This window comes from Nymphalis io, chromosome 11 (genome assembly GCF_905147045.1).
Source record: "Nymphalis io chromosome 11, ilAglIoxx1.1, whole genome shotgun sequence".
Lineage (NCBI taxonomy): Eukaryota > Metazoa > Arthropoda > Insecta > Lepidoptera > Nymphalidae > Nymphalis > Nymphalis io.
Genome location: NC_065898.1, coordinates 918181 through 938378, shown reverse-complemented (window position 1 = coordinate 938378; position 20198 = coordinate 918181). Strand labels below are relative to the sequence as shown.

Here is a 20198-nt window from a genome sequence, read left to right as displayed (position 1 = left end):
TCAGCAAAGTTCGTCAAGGAATATAATAATGTAATAAATAATACAATGGTCACTTAAATGAAAGTGCAAAAACCAGTTGCGTATTGTTACGCGTTTACAAAATCAATGTTCTCGCGTGAATGATACTTTGCAATTTAGCTATGTGTCTGTATATTTCCTGTACGTCACCACGGCCCCGTATTTAGATCGACCCTGGTCCATTATAGGTAGTGTTCCGTTTACATTGCCGCGTCTCCTGTATAGGCTTATTATCTTACTTGCGAGTGACATCAATGAAAAGGCCGTCGTGAAAAGCTCCCGTGACAGTTACGTAGGGACTAAAATATCGCGATCGGTTAGAGAAAGAAGGGGGTATGTGTGAGTGAGAGGTAGACCGTTCGATACGCCTACGTTAAAAGGGCGCTCCGTGCCCCTAGTACCGAGTTTATATAATTTAGAATGTCCTACAGATGTAATTGGCATTCGTCCACGAAATACTTGAATTTTGTCCACGAGAAATTTGAAATTTGCATGGATTTCTAATAATAATAACTAAGGTTGTTAGTAACCTAAGCGTAATCGTGAAACGTCTTACAAATTGCACACTTAATATCGCACTACAGTTAAGTATCGCGACAATAAAATACCAATATTTTAATTTCGGCTTCATGAAAAACATTTCTCGACACAAAGTTACTAACTCTGGTATTGCGTCAAATACTCCATTAATTAAACGACGCGTCCAATTAACTGCAGTGGCGATACAGCTGGTAAAACTGAATATATTCATTATGAAAAATAATTGTTTGAAAAATATTGTTTACGCTACAATAACGAACGGTAGTTAGGAATGATATCGCTTTGACCAGAAAGTATCGCAATACTTCCCATTAGAGCGCACCAAGCGTTGACCGTCAAATACTCATATTATTCTTATTCTATTAGGGGCCAAAACTCTTGCGTAATATGACAATGAATGGACGTTGAATGAAAATGGAATGGATTCGCGTTAGGTGTCGTGTTTATGCATATATAATCAAACAGATCCTCTACACATTGTCTTGTACGGTCGATCAAAGCAAATACGAGCGCGTTATAAAACAAAAAAGGGTTGCTATACTTGTTTTACAGATTCTAGTACTTTATTTAATATCAGTCAGTACAGCGGAAGGTTATCTTAACCCTATATTATATCCTAAAATTGTGCTGAAAGTATATAGATGCATATGTGAAAGAAAAATCTTATAAAAAGGAGCACTTTCTGACATTTTAAAGCCTGTTTTTTATGTTTTTTTTTAAGTAGATGTCATCTCTTATATTGACATTGATATATTTTTTTTTTATAGAATAGGAATGTGGACGAGCATATGGGCCACCTGATGGTAAGTGGTCACCAAACGCCCTTAGACATTGGCATTGCAAGAAATGTCAACCATTGCTTATAGCCAATGCGCCACCAACCTTGGGAACTAAGATTTTATGTCCCTTGTGCCTGTAATTACACTGGCTCACTCACCCTTCAAACCGGAACACAACAATATCAAGTATTGCTGTTTTGCGGTAGAATATCTGATGAGTGGGTGGTACCTACCCAGACGGGCTTGCTCAAAGCCCTACCACCAGTAATAAACCTATTGATATTTTAAGAAATAACCAATAGGTCGCAAGACAAAGTGCTCCAATGTACCTGTAATTACATTACATTCCACCGCTCGACGGCAATACATAGTAATATTGTGTTTCGGTTTGAAGGGTGTTAAGTGTGACTACATGCACGAGGGATATAACATCTTAGTTCCCAAGGTCAGTGGCGCATTGGCGATGTAAGTAAATTTTAATATTTCTTACATCGTCATTGTCTATGGACGGTGGATCACTTACCATCAGGTGGCCCGTTTGGCCGCCCGCCTACCTATAACATAAAAATAAACACCCTGACAGGTTTGCACATAAGGCATATCATCATGTATTGAAGCATATGTCATTTCTACGGTATTTTATTCTGTGTCAAGCGCATTAATGAATCGTTTCGTTCATGATAAATGGTTCGTTTCGAACGTTCTTGTAATAATTCTTCTTATTTCTAAGTTCTTCTAATTATAAGAAGTGCTGCCAAAGATAAAAAGTGATCAGATTATTTGTTGTCTTTGACTTTGCACTAGTTTTCTTTGATATTTTTTTTATCCATTCGTGTAAAATAAAATTCACTATTCTTCAAGGATCCTTGGCACGTGTCCATATTTCCAATTCTATCCTTGACATTGTTACGCTGTTCACGAGTCGTTATTGTCATCGTGCAGTGGACCACGAGCTGGTTAATGTTATATTGAATCGACAAATGCCTCGGTTTTGTATTGGCGTGTATTGAATTTAGACGTCGGTTGCCTCATTGGTCTAGTGGCTAGCTTATGTAGCTGGAGAACCCGTGGCCTTGGAATCAAATTTCGGGTCGAGCCAGTAAAAAAGTTATTGGGATATTCTATTTATTTACAATGTATGTACTCCTTCAATTATGATTCTTAATTGCATGCTAATTGTTATTTAATTTGAGAATGTGACTTTTTAATCTGGTTATCTTATTTTATTTATGACGTTACTAATGATACAAAAGTTACTCTCTTGCTTAACTTATATTTGTGTTTAATATATAAGTTAAAATAATAAGACAAGGGCTTTATGGTTATTCGAATAATTGAGAAGCATAACATGGTCTGATAGGTTGTTTACGTGAATCTTTCCCGACTTGCGGGCTCAAATTCGACCATATTCACTTTGTGATCGGCGGAGAAGGAAAGCATTGTGGGAACGCAGGTTGCGTTGGAACATCTGTAGGATATCATGTTTATCCAGGAAAAATGCACTGGGTTGACGTGATTAAATGGAATCAAAACCGCATCTATAGCAGGAGAACAAACGTTCACTTATCAGTGGGATGTTTAGTATACGAAAGAAATAATTTTGCTTTATAACCGTAAAAAAAATCATTAAATATATACTTACACAATATATATTCACAAAAAACCACTCAAATGTATACTAGCAGGATCATTTTTCTGACTTTTATATTTTTCTTCCCTTGATCCTGCGACACGATGGCAATTTTCTATTCCATTAGGTACCGATTTAGGTTTACCAAAACTATTAATAATAGTATTTTTAAATGTCTCCAGAATTTCGTATTATTTCATGCTTAAGATTTTCGTATTTTGTATTATTTCATGCTTAAGATTGGAGAGAAATTTGCACACATACGTAAAGATTTACAATTTTTTATTATTATTAGTTTAAATTAATTGCCGTCAGAATTATTTATTACAATGTCCTCTTGCGATTAAAGTAGCCAGTAGTTATTTTTAATTATTTACGTGCTAATTAAGTTGTTAATAGTTGAATGAATCGCGATTTTTATTTTATACCGATCATTGAGCGACACCACGCCGCTTCGAATCAAGGTATGTTAAAGTAAATTTTTTAAAATTGTGATGTTCCAAAACCAAATAAAATCACAAGGAAATATTAAGAAAAATCATATTTACAAGCTTGAACTGATATATCAAAGCGAATTGGTAAGAAATGCTGATTATGTTATATAGTAAGTATAGTTTGTCAGACTTGACTGTCAGACGTCAGACCACACGTTTCCTCTGAGGTTTATTAAGCTCAACAGCAGTGCAGCGGTTGAATTACTTGCATTCCATGTGATGCTGTCTAAGAATGCCTCCTCCATGTCTGATCACAGAATTCCAGATTGCTGGCTTAATTATACTTTGACCTTATGGATAGAAATATAAAAGTAAAGTGTTAGCATTTAAAGCTGGGCTCCCGCTTCATATTCTGAGAAGGTTGGAAGCTTTAACTCCACTGCTACAATGCGGGTTGGTAGATGCACATGATTCGATTGGTGCAGATTTTCATTAGACACATAACCTTCAAGTGTCTGTCCTCACGATATTTTCATTCAACGCCGAACACGTGATTTATAATTATAAACAAAATTTAAGCACATAAAAAATCAGTGCTTACCTGGGCTTGAACCCGTTATCTTCGTTTATGATTCACGTGTTATCCATTCATTTCTGCTTTTGATAAATATAATTCACTCAAAAATAGTTACAAAACTCGCGATAAATATATGTTTGAGAAGATTACAACTGAAGGGCTTGTATTGATTAGATACTAAATCGGAAGATATAGATTAAAGGCCGGTTACATTTAAAGATGTCGGTCAGTTTGGTCAAACCAATAGTTTATTGAAGAATATTCAAATTTCATATATATATATTTGATCGAGAACATTATTCACGCGTGTCACGTCAATAGTATCAATAAAAAACGGATGAAAAAAATGTCTCCTTTGACTCATGTTGTTATTTACATATGATTTTAATTTCTGCAATGAAGCACCACAATGAAAGGTGACTTGGGTTACTATTTTTCAAATATAAGACGCTCACATTATCTTTGTTTCTTTATCAGCTGTATTACTTTATTATGAGTATGTAACTCATACAATAAACATATACAATGATTATTTTATGAGTATGTAGTAGTACATGCTCATAAAATAATCGTTGTTGTATCGATGTGATCCAGTTTCGGGAAGGTTTAGGTAACGACTTATACGTTGAAAATCTTTCCAAAATATTTCGCGATTTCTACCATAAATAATGGTAGTAAGTGTACAGTTATTATTTAAATAGTTCTAAGTATAGAGGCGAGCATCTTGAAAAGTATAATTATTTCACTGAGAAAACACACCAAGCAACTCGCTAAGTACAATTTAATAGACCTAAACATCAATAAGCTATTGAGGAATAATTTCGTGGAGCATTCCACGACGTCTTACCCTCTGCTATTGTGCGGCGTGGTGGGGGAAGAGGGGGGTGTCGACGTCAGGCCCATTGATCGCTTTGACGTCACCGCTGCAGGAAGTACGCCTCGCCCGGGACACAGGTTTCGGATATGCCCTAAAGGAACGTATATACGTAGTTTTGATAACATGACATTAAATTTCTGTATCGTCTGTTTTCATGACATGACATTAAATTTATGTATCGTCTGTTTTCGGCAACTTTTCTCATACATATTATCGATTGTGGGCGCTTATATTTATGTAACAATTGTTGTATAGGAAATCTGTTTTTTCTTCAATCTTTAATTTAACTTCAACTGTTAGTATGCATGAATCAAATTGTTTAACTGAATTTTTAAGCAGTTTCATTCAACTAATTGCTTTGATCAGCGTTTTACAAGCCGGCGGAGAGTATTTTCGATCTTGAGTAATTAGTAAAATGTATGTCATGTTAACATATATTTTTGTAAAATTAACATATATTTTTTGTGTACTTGTATCACTGAATTCCTTCTAAACGGACACATTTTAAGGAAATACCCTGCGTGGTTTAGCTTGGACTCGTTAGTGGACCTATGTTCAGGTTCTAGGATAAAAAAAAAACTAATCTTACATCATCCGTACGCAGCCGGACTAGGCAGCTAGTATGCACATAAATATGTATATCGTTACGTTTTTCTATAAAGTAGTAAATAAAGAGTTCAGTGAGAAAGGTAATTAAAAATGTTATTTCGAAAACAATAAATTATTTTCTTATGTGTAGTCTATTTTCAGGATGGCAATGAAATCAAACGCGCCCCTGAAGATTGGGACGTTTAAAACATCCCTCAACCCATTTTAGATTTACAACGTTCTCCTAACATTTTATATACACTCTCTGTATAGGGCTGTACACACTAAAGTTAACGCGACGACGCATATTTGTGTTTAGTTTATTAATACGCATTAATGAAAAGTAACTTTTCGTAAATATCCCACTGCTGGGCAAAGGACTTTCCTCATCATAAAAGTTTGGAGCCTATTCCACCACGCTATTCCAATGCATGTTGGTGGACACATGCAACTTTTCCCACGATATTTATAAACACAAACTAAGCACTCTAAAACTTGGCGGTGTTTTCCTGGATGTGAGCCCGTGAGGTCCAAGGATAAAAATTTAAGAGACTAATTAAGTGAAGGTCCACGTGTTCAATTCACTACCGCGTTTCAGCTTCATAATGATTCAGCATAAGTATATTGTAACTAGTCGAGTTGACTCGTTTGTGTTTAAACACTAATTTAATAGAACCCAAATACTTGCTATCTCTTTTTAACTCCATTTATCGGAAACAGGTAGCAATAAGTTCTAAGGTTGTGTTCAGTAGAATCAGCTTTTTTTCTTACTTCAGTCTCTCTTACTCAACTACTTACTCTCTTGCGCAAAAGTTGAATAAAACTTGCATAATTCAAATGATATCATAAGCGATCATGTGCATTAACCCGTACTCCGATAGCTGATTACTCGAACGTGCAAAGATAATTGAATCAAACTCTGCCGTCCTCCGAGTGCGAAATTTTAATATGATATCGAGAACTTGTTGGATTTTGATAGCACCAATGGCATGCAAGTGATAAACAAATTAAAATGCCGTGCATCTCGTGGTGTGTTATGGCAATAACTATAATCCTATTTTATCTATGTAAATCTATGGGTAGGTACCATTTGCTCAGTGCACTATGCAGTAGTGTGAACGCAAATACAGGTTTGCTCTTTATATATAGGTTCCCTCTTATATTGCGATTCGACGATAGAGGCTAATTACATTTTTCTGTAAATAATAATTGGCGTTTATTTAGTAATAAATGAGCCGAAATGGCCCAGTGGTAAGAACGCGTGAATCTTAACCGATGATCGTGGGTTCAAACCCGGGGAAGCACCACTGAATTTTCATGAGCTTAATTTGTGATTATAATTCATCTCGTGCTTTACGGTGAAGGAAAACATCGCGAGGAAACCTGCATGTGGCTAATTTCACTGAAATTATGCCACATGTGGGCCAAAACTTATTTAAGAGAATCGTTACTAAAAGTCCGAGGTTTAATATGAGAGTAATGTTTCTACGTTATTTTAAAATGTAATGTTTGAGTGAAATATTTCTGCACGCTCATTATTGCAAAGTAAAAACTAAGAACTATTAATAACTACATGACTTTGGCAAAGTGTTTTAAATTGATACAAAGAAAGCCATTAAGGAAAGAATCGTATTGAACGTCCATAGTTTTAAATTGCTGTGCTCATGTAGCGACTTCGTAGCACCTGCTACGAAAGCGACTTATTTAGCAAAGTTTACTTGATCGATATACTGTCGATTTTTGCGTAATAGTTGAGTGCTATAATGATAATGTACTTGGATAATGTAATTGTTTGCAAGGTTTGGTTTATTATTATTATTTAAATATATATATAATTTATATATATATTATTACATATTATTTATACAAAATAGCGTAAAAATATTTATTCTTTGTTTCCTCAAAATCAATTAAGTCTATCAAAAGTTATAATAACTTTAAGTTTACGTACATATCTTTGTTGTCCACTATTTTACATATATATGAAGTGTCTGTCTGTTATTTCTAAATATCTAATCCCATTTTTAATTTAAATTACATTTAATGTATAAATCAAATTGGCATTACGTACGTTAAAATGGCAGATTTTGAAAGATTTGTGTCACAAACTGAACTACACGCTGGCGAATCCGCGGATTTTGCTAATCGCAAATAAATACATTGAACAAAAGTTGGACTTAACATCAATTATACGGTCGGTCTCAGACGGTCAACATTTAAGTTAAGCAAATACTCATGATGGAATTGAATTGTAAACAATACATTACAATAAAAAAATCAATAACAATAATAGTATACTGTAATGAATATAATTAAAAGATAAGTAACTAAATATTTTATTATCGTTTGTTGTTTCATATTCATATGTCATATATAACGATTGTAGAGAGTGAAGAATCTTTATAAATTCGTCGTTTTTAATTTTGTCATTATCAAAATATCATCATATCTTATACCACGAACGTGACGACGAAATGCTATCCCTAAGATTATATCTTATTTTGATGTATGATAACGGATTGAAATTTAGGCTTTGCTAAAAAAGTAATGTAAGTATAGTCTTAATTATTAAGGTAAGTTCCTCAATAATTTCGGCTCATCAGTCGAGCTTACATTCCGAATCGGTGGTTTTCTTCTGAACTATTTTAAAAAATCAAGTTTCTTGAATTAAGTATATTTTGTTAACATTCGAATTATTATTTTGAGAATAAAGATAAATATTCATAATATAGTCGTGACTGGTACGCGTTTGTGTTTTTGTAGGTCTTAAAGGTAATTTCGTGAATACAAACTTGATTACTGTATACGCTATAGCAAGGGATATAATATCTTAATTCCCAAGCCTGATGGTGCAATACAGATGTAAGAAATGGTTAATATTTCTGACTGCACTAATGCCTCTATAGGCAAGTGGTAGGTAAGTGGTCACTAGCACCTATGTTCTAGTGACCACTTACCATTAGGTTAGCCATTTGCCCGTTCCGTCAAAACATAGCAAATTTCATCGTTTGTTTGTACATTTTAGTTAGAATTAAATAGTTATGTCCTAATTAGAGAGAATCACATACAATTTCATTTTTTTATGTAAGAGGGGAAAACGAGCTGGAAGTTCATCTGATAGAAAGTGATTACCACCGCACGTGGACCTACAACATCCGTAGGCTTGCAGGCGCGTTGATGTTGTCGTCTTAATAAATAATCAAACATTCCTCTATATTAACATTCTATGACATCACGTAACACATCTGCACTTGACTTACTCTTTGTGAAGAGTCGGAATGGGGTTAGTTTTTCGCGCAGCCCGCGGCGCAGGCACCGCGGCAGTCCGCCCGCGCCACCCGGGCTGATCGCACGTGACCGCTGTATACTTTTTACAATTAATTATCCGGACCGCATTTTACGTGTTATCGGTGACAATATTCAAAATAGTGATCGTACGTTAGTGGCTGTGACTTTTGAAAATCTACCGACAGCGGTAAGTTGGCGGTTTTATTCCAAGATGTCATAGTTCATCGATAGATGGCGCTGTCTCGCCGCGTCCGTATTGCAGTCGTAATGGTTATGTGGGCACTTTTCTAAAGAAATAAGTTATTTATGATAATAGGGAAAATAAAATCATAAAAAAATACAAGATTTTAAAGTTTGTACTAGGAATTTTTAAGACGGTTTAAATACAATTTAATATTCATTCGCGCACATGTAATAATTATTGTGTCCTTACCAACTTAACCTTAAAAATCGATTGATAGGCTTTTAACAAAGCCCATTTATTAACCTACTATTAACATAGAACTGCTCGTGTAAGCCAATTAGATAAAAGAACGTAACGTGTATATCTGTTCAACTATTTATTATTTATAAACGATCTATAAAAGTATAAAAAAAAACTTTTTCTAAACTTACGGCCAGTATAATAAAATTAATATAATTTTTATACTTAATTTATGCTTTAAAAAGATTTTATGCACTCAACAAAAAAGTGCGATTAGACAAATCCGTAATTTATTATCTTTATGTACTTATTAGAATTATCCACCAAGCCTTACTTGAGCAGTATGACGGTGTCATTGTCCAGCAATTTGACATTTCATCACCAGAAACTGAAGTTATTTTAAAATGAAATTAGTATTTTACTATATATAGCAAAGCGTATGAATTCGTTTGTATATAAACTTATTGTATTTGACATATACATGTATTTAAATGACTTAAATTTTATGTTTAATTTTGACGTTTATAAAGCTATTTGTATGGTTACGACATGGTGGTTTAAACTCACCCATACAAGAGAGGATTAGAATACAGACAAGCTGAAATAAGAGAATTTTCTGTTAACAACATCCATCAATTAAGAAAGCGCCTTAACCACCCGCGTAGTGGTGTGAACTCAATTAACCAGCAGAAGTATTCCCAAGGGTTAACCTCAGGTAGACGGCCAGTCGTAAAAGTCCACCAAATTTGTTTTCGTATAAAGTTGCACTGAGCCGCGCCTAAATTAATAGGCTAAGAAAAGAAGGATGATAATGATGATGATTTAACTAAATTACAGTTTTGTGCACGCCCGCCTGGGAGCAACACTCTGGACTGCTGTTTCCCGGTATGAAATATGAGTAACACTAACAGCCTGTGAATGTCCCACTGCTGGACTAAGGCCTACTCTCCAATTTTGAGAAGAGGGTTTTGGAGCTTATTCCATCACGCTGCTCCAATGCGGGTTGGTGGAATACACATGTGACAGAATTTCAGTGAAATTAGACACATGCAGGTTTGCTCACGATGTATTCCTTCACCGTCAAGCACGAGATGAATTATAATCACAAATTAAGCATGAAGTATGAGTAAGGTACTAAATTACAGGCATAAAGAATATAACATCATAGATCTCGTAGTTGGCGACGCATTGCCGGTTTTGACATTGTCAATGGGTGAAGGTGACCACTTTCACAAAATTTATGTTAGGTATTTAAGGTAACTATTTTTATTAATTTTATTATAAAGGCGATGCGTTAAGCTAAATTAGTAATTCGTAGTTAAGTATCGTTAGCTTTGAGTTTTCGTTTTCCAAATTCATGATACATATGTGTATGTCGATTAACGATATCAGGTGTTATTTGGTCTTAGAAAGTTTAAAGATTATGTAAGATCTAAATTATTTATTCATATAATCGTAAATGCGTATTTTTCTTAACTATTTAATGTCATCGATATAATAAACATAGAAACGTATATCCGTAATCCGTAACAGCCTGTGAATGTCCCACTGCTGGGCTAAAGGCCTCCTCTCCTCTTTTTGAGGAGAAGGTTTGGAGCTTATTCCACCACGCTGCTCCAATGCGGGTTGGTAGAATTCACATGTGGCAGAATTTCAGTGAAATTAGACACATGCAGGTTTCCTCACGATGTTTTCCTTCACCGTAAAGCACGAGATGAATTATAATCACAAATTAAGCACATGAAAATTCAGTGGTGCTTGCCGGGGTTTGAACCCATGATCATCGATTAAGATTCACGCGTTCTTACCACTAGGCCATCTCGGCTTTTATTATAAACGTATATATTTTTTTAAATTTGATAATATGAAGTTTCACTTTTTGGAAATATACCTTTTTGGAAATCAAAGTTTTACTCAATGCATACTCGGTAACTTGTTTTATATAAAACGCTATGTATTGTTTTGTTACTCGATTTATTATTTGAAAATAGTTAAATATTCTTATAATTTTATTATATAAGTTCCAGGGGTTCTATAACTTGTCCGAATTCGTTGTGACCATGAAAAAAAATCGAAACTTGGCAGAGCTCAGCTATGACGTAAACGTAACTACTCTGCGTAAGGCTATTATTCTTTATCTATCTTCTATTCTATCTATTACGCCCTATATGTACGGTGTACTGAAATCAAATCAAAATATCTTATTTATGTGTGCTTGATACGAGTTTAAAAAAATTGGCAATTTTTAAATTTATCGCTGGTAACATGGAATATATCTAAAGGAACCGACAAGAAACTATGATTAAAATATTTAATTATAATTCAGAATTATTTTTCACTTATTAAGTACATATGTCATATCTTTTTAATATCGTTAAAGATTTATTGTTTAAAGTGTTAGTTATGATTGGCGTAGCCTTTGTCTACGGTAAAATGGCCATGCTCCCTTAGTTTTCTTCATGTCATTATTGCCGAATGTACTACCTGCCTAAGTGTTTCACTAAACCAATGTGATATTGCTCAGATCATAGATCCTAAACGATATTAATTAAAAGCTACCAGTTCAATATAATTCTCATACTGTAATGCCGTATTTATATTTGTCTGTTGAAAGACAATTTTGTGTGATTAATTGTTATAATATGAAGGTTCTACTATAAATAAATAGAGATTTAACACAGTGAATACGTAAAATACGTGAAGCTAAATAATGTTAAACGTTATATCAATTATTTCATTTCCTATTAAAGCTAATTTATACATTTGTACAAAGTTATTTTTACTCACATGAAGTTTAAATTAAAATGAGATATGTTACTTAATTATCTATGCTAAACGATTAGACATGCTCTAAAGTGTTTGAAATGATGTCATTATTTTGACAAAGGTATTATGAGCAAGGAGAAATGCCGCCTCCAAAGGGTTTTAGTAAACATCGCTTGCCAGGAAATTGCTTCAGCCACTCGCTTGTAATGGAGTTTGCATATACGCTTCCATACAGAGATGAGCCGTTCTCTCTCTAGCCATTGTTTTTTATCAATAAAGCATATTGATATTTTTTCCAAAAAAAAAACCTATTTTTTTTCTCTTTTTTATCTGCTTTACTTTTTATTTTTTATATCTTATGAATATCTGAATTGTTGTGAGAACTTGTTTAATTTATTTATTAATCCGTAGATTTAATCCGGCTTGAGAGTATTTGCAGACCCATAGGCAATACCACATTTCTAATGTTTTACCATTATGCAGCCGTGTTCTTATGGTAACCTTTTACCGATTTAAGGAATGGCACACAACTATAACACTAAGTTACTAGTGGTCACTAACTTGCCTAAATATATCACCAAGAAATATATATTTGTCTAACTCTCAGTAAACGTGAAAAACACTCGATCGACTTAAATTAAGATCAATAAACGTCCAAATAAAAAATGAAACTTCACTTAGTAACCGAAATACTTGTATGTATATTTGTATGTACATTTGTATGTAGAATTAAAAAAAAAACTAGGTTAAATTTCCATTTGAATTTGCAATGAACTTATATAACATCATGATTTGGTCAAAGTGGAATTCATCTTCAAAGAGCCAAGATGGCCCAGTGGTAAGAACGCGTGAATCTTAACCGATGATCGTGGGTTCAAACCCGGGCAAGCACCCCTGAATTTTCATGTGCTTAATTTGTGATTATAATTCATCTCGTGCTTTCGGTGAAAGAAAACATCGTGAGGAAACCTGCATGTGTCTAATTTCACTGAAATTCTGCCACATGTGTATTCCACCAATCCGCATTGGAGCAGCGTGGTGGAATAAGCTCCAAACCTTCTCCTCAAAAGGAGGAGAGGAGGCCTTTAGCCCAGCAGTGGGACATTCACAGGCCGTTACGGATTATATAACATCATATAGAACTTTGATTCGTCGAAAAATAAAAAAGTTGAAACGCCGTTATAACTTCACTAATATTTAATGAAATGAAATGTACACGTTTCAATCGAAGTTACCAGTAATTATGAATTTATTCCGTCAGATTGCGGTCTTTCTAATTAGAGCTAGAAATACGAGTCGATAACTCTGAAATTCACATTTCCCTTTTGTTTTTTTAGGGAGTTAGTTTAAATTTTTATTTAAATTCTCTCTAAGAGTTCTTTTCCGATTTCTTTTAATTAGGAGTTTGCCGGGCAACTATCCATTTTTTTTTAAATAAAGTTTTGAGGTCTGTAAATTGATATTGCGATAAAGTGATGATATAACAGATGGTGTCAGTTAAGGAAAGGAGTAGATTTAGAGTAGATAAAGGACAGAAGCACTTGGAACTCTATTTTCATTATCATCACGTGATGCCAAAACAATGGCATTTCTATGTTTCACACAATTGAGATCGACTGCAATGGTATTTTAGAGTTATTATTATTATTATATTATAGTATATATATATTTCAACATTTACTTGGGAGTGATAAATATCAGTTTTTCTGACTAGTACCAGCAGAGATACATAAACGACAAGAAGATATTTTAAAAAAATACTATCACGTTCAAGTAAATATCCTATATATAGTTCGCAGTTTTGTAGAAAATATATCTATTTAACTTTCCTCGTTGCCTTTCTCGAAATTGTTTTTCTAATGATGACCTGAGAAAGAATTAAAATTAAAAACTTAAAAAGAACCAAAAACTTAAAAACTTAGAAAGAATTAAAAACTATTAAAATTTACTTGTTCCTTTTTGAATGAATTGGGCTAATGTTATCGTTTCTTCCGTAACAGCCTGTGAATGTCCCACTGCTGGACTAAAGGCCTCCTCTCCTCTTTTTGAGGAGAAGGTTTGGAGCTTATTCCACCACGCTGTTCCAATGCGGGTTGGTGGACTACACATGTGGCAGAATTTCAGTGAAATTAGACACATGCAGGTTTCCTCACGATGTTTTCCTTCACCGTAAAGCACGAGATAAATTATAATCAAAAATGAAGCACATGAAAATTCAGTGGTGCTTGCCCGGGTTTGAACTCACGATTCTTACCACTGGGCGATCTCGAATCTCTATTTACTAAAAATTACCATTACATTTCAGATGATCAGTGTGCAGTGTTTGTAAAAGTACATTCTTACATTCCAACGACGCAGTAACAAAAGTCAGTCTCTGGTCTACATTAATTACTATTAAAATATTCGTTTAAGGATAGACATTAGATAGAAAATGTAATTTGATTCCTGTTGAATTAAAGTATTTTTTTAGGTACCTTTTGATAGACGACACTATAGATTTATTAGAAAAAAATAATTCAGAAATGCTACGTGCATTTTAAATTTTAGTATTCCGATTGTATTCTGCTTTTACTTCTCTTAATAAATATTAAACATACTTTTATTTTACAAGTTGTATGACATTTGTAACAAGAGATCTTTAAAATATATATTGTTATGTGAATACAGTGTTTTTAAAAATATTTAAGCTTACGTTTAGTAACATATTAATAGAATATAGCTCTAAAATATGTCTTTTGTTTGTACAAGCTCTGTCCAAAGTCAGACAACATCAACTTTGTTTGTATTAGGGAGCTGGTAATCCAGCGTTATGAAGATTTAGTAAAAATGTGGTTAAATAAACTAAAAATGCATAAAATTGCCGTACGGTATACGCTATCTATTTCTTCATTGCCAACATTGATAATTGATACATATTTGGAAAAGTATTTGAATGCATGATTAATTACATTAATGATTTTAAGATACAGATATATATATACTTAAAACTTAGTTAACTTAGCCCGTCTGGACAAGGTCCAACTACTCATCATATATTCTACCGCCAAACATCAATACTTAGTATTAACCTGTTCTGGTTGGAAGTTTGAGTGAGCCAGTGTAACTACAGGCACAAGGGACTTAACGTCTTAGTTCCCAAGGTTTGTGGCGCATGTAAGACCACTTACAGCACACACACTTGCCCGTTCGCCTAACAAAATAAAAAATATCATAATGATACATAATAGTATAATAAGCATGGAAATGAGAACGGTTCTTTGTGTCACTAATGATGGACATTGATCGATAAGTCTTCGTATGCTTTGTCGTGAATGATTTCGTAAATTTTGTATTAACGTTTAGCCTTCGAATTTTATTGATCAATAGTAATATTGAAACTTAAAACCCTATTCGATGTATATATACATACGATAGAAGTTGTGTATGATTAGTATTTGTATCATAAAAGTTTAGGTATTATATGAAATTGTCAACCTTTGTATATATAGTCTCGAGGTATCTGTGTAAATTTTCGAATCGTCTATCCTTATATACTGTGTGAAAAATTCCAACAAATTAAATAAAAAAGTGATGTTAAAATTAAAAATCTAAATTGGTCACGTAGTTGTCTGCAAGCCACATCGTGAAAGAAAAAAAGCATTATTTACATCATATAAATTTATCAACTGATATTTTAAAAATATATCATTTTAGATAAGACATGATCATTTTTATTATTACAAATAATTAGGCAGACTGGTTAATAGATATATAGACATTGGCACTTGAAGAAATACTAACCATCCAGATAAATACTTACATCGCCAATGCGACGCCAACTTTGGGAACTAAGGTGTTATGTCTCTTGTGCTTGTTGTAACACTGGATTACAAACCGGAACACTTTTTGGGGTGTCGAGTAGAATATACATGTGATAAATTGATAGCCAGATGATCTCGTAAGCCGTGCCACCAAGTAAAGTTGGTGCTTTGTCTTAAAAAAGTCAAAACAAGACTAAGTCGAGTGTCGAAAACGATAATATCACATTTATTTATTTTTGTTCGTTGATAAAAAATGATAATTTATACGGGTCGATAAGTAGATTTTCTTTTACGGGCTGTGTAGTTCATTGCAATATTTTGCAAAATCGGTTCTTAGCGCGCCATCTGCATTACAAAAACTTTCCTCATAATTTCAATTTTTCTTCAAATGTATTTCTTTATTTAAGCTTTGTATGTATCAATTAGACGTTACAGATTATGGTCCGTTTTTCAAATTTAACAAATCGTTAATTTATATGAGTGGCCGATCGTTTTTTGTTACCATTAACGAGCCGTCAAAGTCATTTATATAAGAAAAAACAACTACAAAGTTTATTATAGGAAAGTTTTACATATTGCAACCAGGCAGCAACGCGCTACCGCTAATATAAGTATTTGACAAATTTTGATTGAATTTGCTAGCTCATGTAGCATTGCGACAATCATACTGGGGTCGAAGCCAAACTAATTCTATGCAGGCGATTTTTTTTTTTTTTTTATAGAAAAGGAAGGCGGACGAGCATATGGGCCACCTGATGGTAAGTGGTCACCAACGCTCTTAGACATTGGCATTGTAAGAAATGTCAACCATCGCTTACATATCCAATGCGCCACCAACCTTGGGAACTAAGATTTTATGTCCCTTGTGCCTGTAATTACACTGGCTCACTCACCCTTCAAACCGGAACACAACAATATCAAGTATTGCTGTTTTGCGGTAGAATATCTGATGAGTGGGTGGTACCTACCCAGACGAGCTTGCACAAAGCCCTACCACCAGTAAATTCCACGAAATACAGCTAGTGAATTAATAATTTTATTTCTATCGACAGGTAAAGATCAGCTCTTGGAGTTTCTTGGTAAGTTTTTTTTGCTTGTAGTATTTTGTTATTGAACTAGAAAACAGGTGAGTTGATAAAATATAGATATTTAGCCAACACTCTTAGTGGGTAGTACTTTTTTTATTAGCATATAAGGTTATCTTTATCATATAAACACTGTAAATGTTTTGAGTAAACAATTCTGGTCTGTAAATTAACTTCCTATCGGATCTTAAGATCTAGGGTTCAATTTAATTTAAAATATAATTGATTCTAAACGTTATCTTTAATTTAATGCCCTTATGTAAACGAATCACCTGCTTTGATTAGTTAAACAATGCTGTGTCACAAACCAATAATGACGGAAAGAGTGAAATCTGTGTTTAACAAAACCGTCGCTAAGCAACGTTTATTACTAAGGCTGTTAGTTGGTAGAGAAAATATTCACATAAAGTCTAAGCTGCGAGTGATATTGTGAATTTATTATCAATTTTTTTTAGAAACAAAATTGATAATTTATATATTTTTACAGTAGAAAGGCAACAGTCAAATGCAATGGTAAGTGGTCACATCATACCTTTTTTTTTTTTATGCGCCGGGATGGCAAATGACTCTACTCCACCTGATTGTAAGTGGTAGTAGAGTCCAAACGCGACGACGGTCAGTACAGTCGGGAAGAATGTTCTGTACTAACCGTCCCCGCCTTGTCGGCCCGCAAGATGCCTCTTCACGCCTCGTTTGAAGGAACCCGGGTTGTAAGAGGAGGGGAACACGTGAGCTGGTAAGGAATTCCATTTTTTGGAAGTGCGACAAAGAAAGGAGTTGCCAAATTTCTTTGTGCGCGATGGAATTGATGTCACAGTTAGGCGGTGACATCTAGAACCAGCTCGCGTGGACTTAAGAAGGAAGGGGGAAACAGGAATTAAAGAGAATAATTCCTCAGAGCACTCGCCGTGATACAGTCGATAGAAAGCGCTCAGTGCTGCTATCTCACGACGCAATTGTAAAGGTTCAAGGGTGTTTGTGACCTTAACGTCGCCAATAATGCGCACTGCACGTCGCTGCAACCGGTCCAAGGCCTCCAGTAGGTACTTAGCGGAGCCATCCCAAAGGTGCGAGCAATATTCAACGCAAGACCGTACCTGTGTTTTGTATAACAGGCACAGTTGTTGTGGCGTGAAAAAACGCCGCACCTTGTTCAGAACTCCGAGTTTCCGTGAAGCTGTTTTTATAATAGCCTCGATATAATGCCTTGGACTAAGGTCGTAGCGAACGTCCATCCCCAGCATGGCGATTTTGCTTTGTATCATCAGCGGTGTGCCACAGAGGGAGGGAAGAGGGAAAATTACCTTTTGTTATACACTATAAAAATCAATGTATACTATCTATTTTATATTTTACTTTTTTTTAGAATAATACCTCTTATTTTTTAATTTATTTTTTAAATTTATTAATTGGTATATACAAGTAAAACGATCTGCTACCACGAGAAAATATTAATTAATATCATTTAAAATAAAAGAGAAGAAGTTCTCAATTTGCCTCTATGATTTTTTATTATATTTTTTACGTATTGTTTCGGGTATAACTTTTGGTTTTCAAGCCGTTTTTGATTCAGTATCGCTACAAAGGGATCTCATCTTAATTTGAAGTTAAAATTTTTATTTGACGTGCACATTCAAATTGGTTATTTTTTGTGTATGGTTTTTATTATTTAAAAAAAAAAAACAAAGGGTAATTATTGTATTATAGTATAGTAACAGCCTGTGAATGTCCCACTGCTGGGCTAAGGCCTCCTCTCCCTTTTTAAGGAGAAGGTATGGAGCTTATTCCAACACGCTGCTCCAATAAATAATATTGGTGGAATACACATGAGGCAGAATTTCAGTGAAATTAGAGACATGCAGGTTTCCTCACTATGTTTTTCTTCGTAAAGCACGAGATGAATAATAATCACAAATTAAGCACATGAAAATTCAGTGGTGCTTGCCCGGGTTTAAACCCACGATCATCGGTTAAGATTCACGCCTTCTTACCACTGGGTCATCTGGGATATTTCATATTTTATTGTACCATTATTGATGTACATTAAATAGTTCATATTATATAAATAAATATTCTTTAGTATATTATATACTTAATAGTGTTCGTTTTTCGAGCTATACAATAAGATATCTCTGGATAACAATTTGTTTCCTGCATACATCTCAAGATTAGTGGTCCCCGGGGGAAATTAGCTACGGTTGGTATTTATAGAATTTATCCCTAAAATATTAAACGGGGAAAAGTTAAGAAAACGGAAGTTTCGACTAAGAAAGACGTTTAACTTGTTTAAGAGGAGGGTGAAAGTTACAGCTTAAATCGACTTGAATGACTTTTAGTTCTAGAAGGTGTTTTTTGTATATTTTTTGTATTTCTGAAAAGAAATTGAAGATGTTATATCTATGGTCAGTCAGTCATAATTTGTTGTTAGATTACAATTTTCCACCATGTGTATGTATACTATGTATCGTACATAGAAATGAGTGAGTGAACGAAATTGGATAGTCAGTCCCTATGGTATTATAATTCATGATGTGAAGTGGCTGACTGTGATTCACGTATTTGAATGCAATAAATACTCGGACCAATCTGTATGCCGCTATGTTAGCAGTGCCATTTCTTTTTATGACGTCACATATTCTAACTATCAATATACTTTTTCAATGTATCGGACACAAATGAAGGGAATAGAAACTGTAGTTCAGATAATTTTAAAAGCGCAGAGAAATTCTCTAAATTCAATGTATATGATCCCCAGCAAGTCTCGCCCGTGGCGCAAAACGGTTCATCTTCGAAAACTTACTTTCAAACTTAAATTAATTACGGGAAAGTTCGAGTTCTATTCTCGTGATGTTTATTTGCGGTTCTTCGTCCCGATGTCACTTACAGCTTAGACAAGTACCACTGTTCCGTCTAGACGATCGCTGCATGCTTATACAGTAATTCATATACATACATTGACACAAATACTCGGATAACGCTTTTATGTATCGAATAAAAAAGATAAGAACTAACTTTAAATAAATATTCAACCAGAATTAAAAAATATATTTTTTAATATATTTTTTAATTCATACATGATTGCTATATTCAAAAATCGATTCGATATATGATCAGCTTTAAGAGATTTTTACTCGTAAGTGAAAAACGATCGGTGCCTTAAAGGTTCATTAAATATTGTAAGTTGGCATGAATGAATTAGCGGAATTAGTTCAGTGGATTTTGTTTTTTTTTTATCCAAGTCTTTTCCAAACAATAAATCATTGTTATCACGGCAAGATTTTTCGGCTTAAAAAACTTTATCAAAAAGCAACAGTAAGTCACTTTCCAAGTTTAGTTATTCTGGGGTCGCTCAAAAGGACCCTTGTATTATGGTTTTTGCTTCGCTAACCTTA

At 34.1% G+C, this 20198-nt stretch overlaps 1 protein-coding gene across 8 annotated transcripts in view; it reads left to right on the top strand.

Annotated features, from left to right (window-relative positions):
• The window catches only part of LOC126771627 (stress-activated protein kinase JNK), a 112332-nt gene that overhangs the window by 3608 nt on the left and 88526 nt on the right, over positions 1-20198 (top strand). For 4 of the 8 annotated variants that reach the window (XM_050491621.1, XM_050491619.1, XM_050491616.1 and 1 more), the window contains exon 2: positions 16774-16800. The exons of 3 other annotated variants lie outside the window; for them this stretch is intronic. The gene's annotated coding sequence lies outside the window, so the exon portion shown is untranslated. Of the gene's footprint in view, positions 1-8781; positions 8919-16773; positions 16801-20198 lie in introns of those variants that run through there. One more of the 8 variants, XM_050491618.1, reaches the window with a different exon arrangement.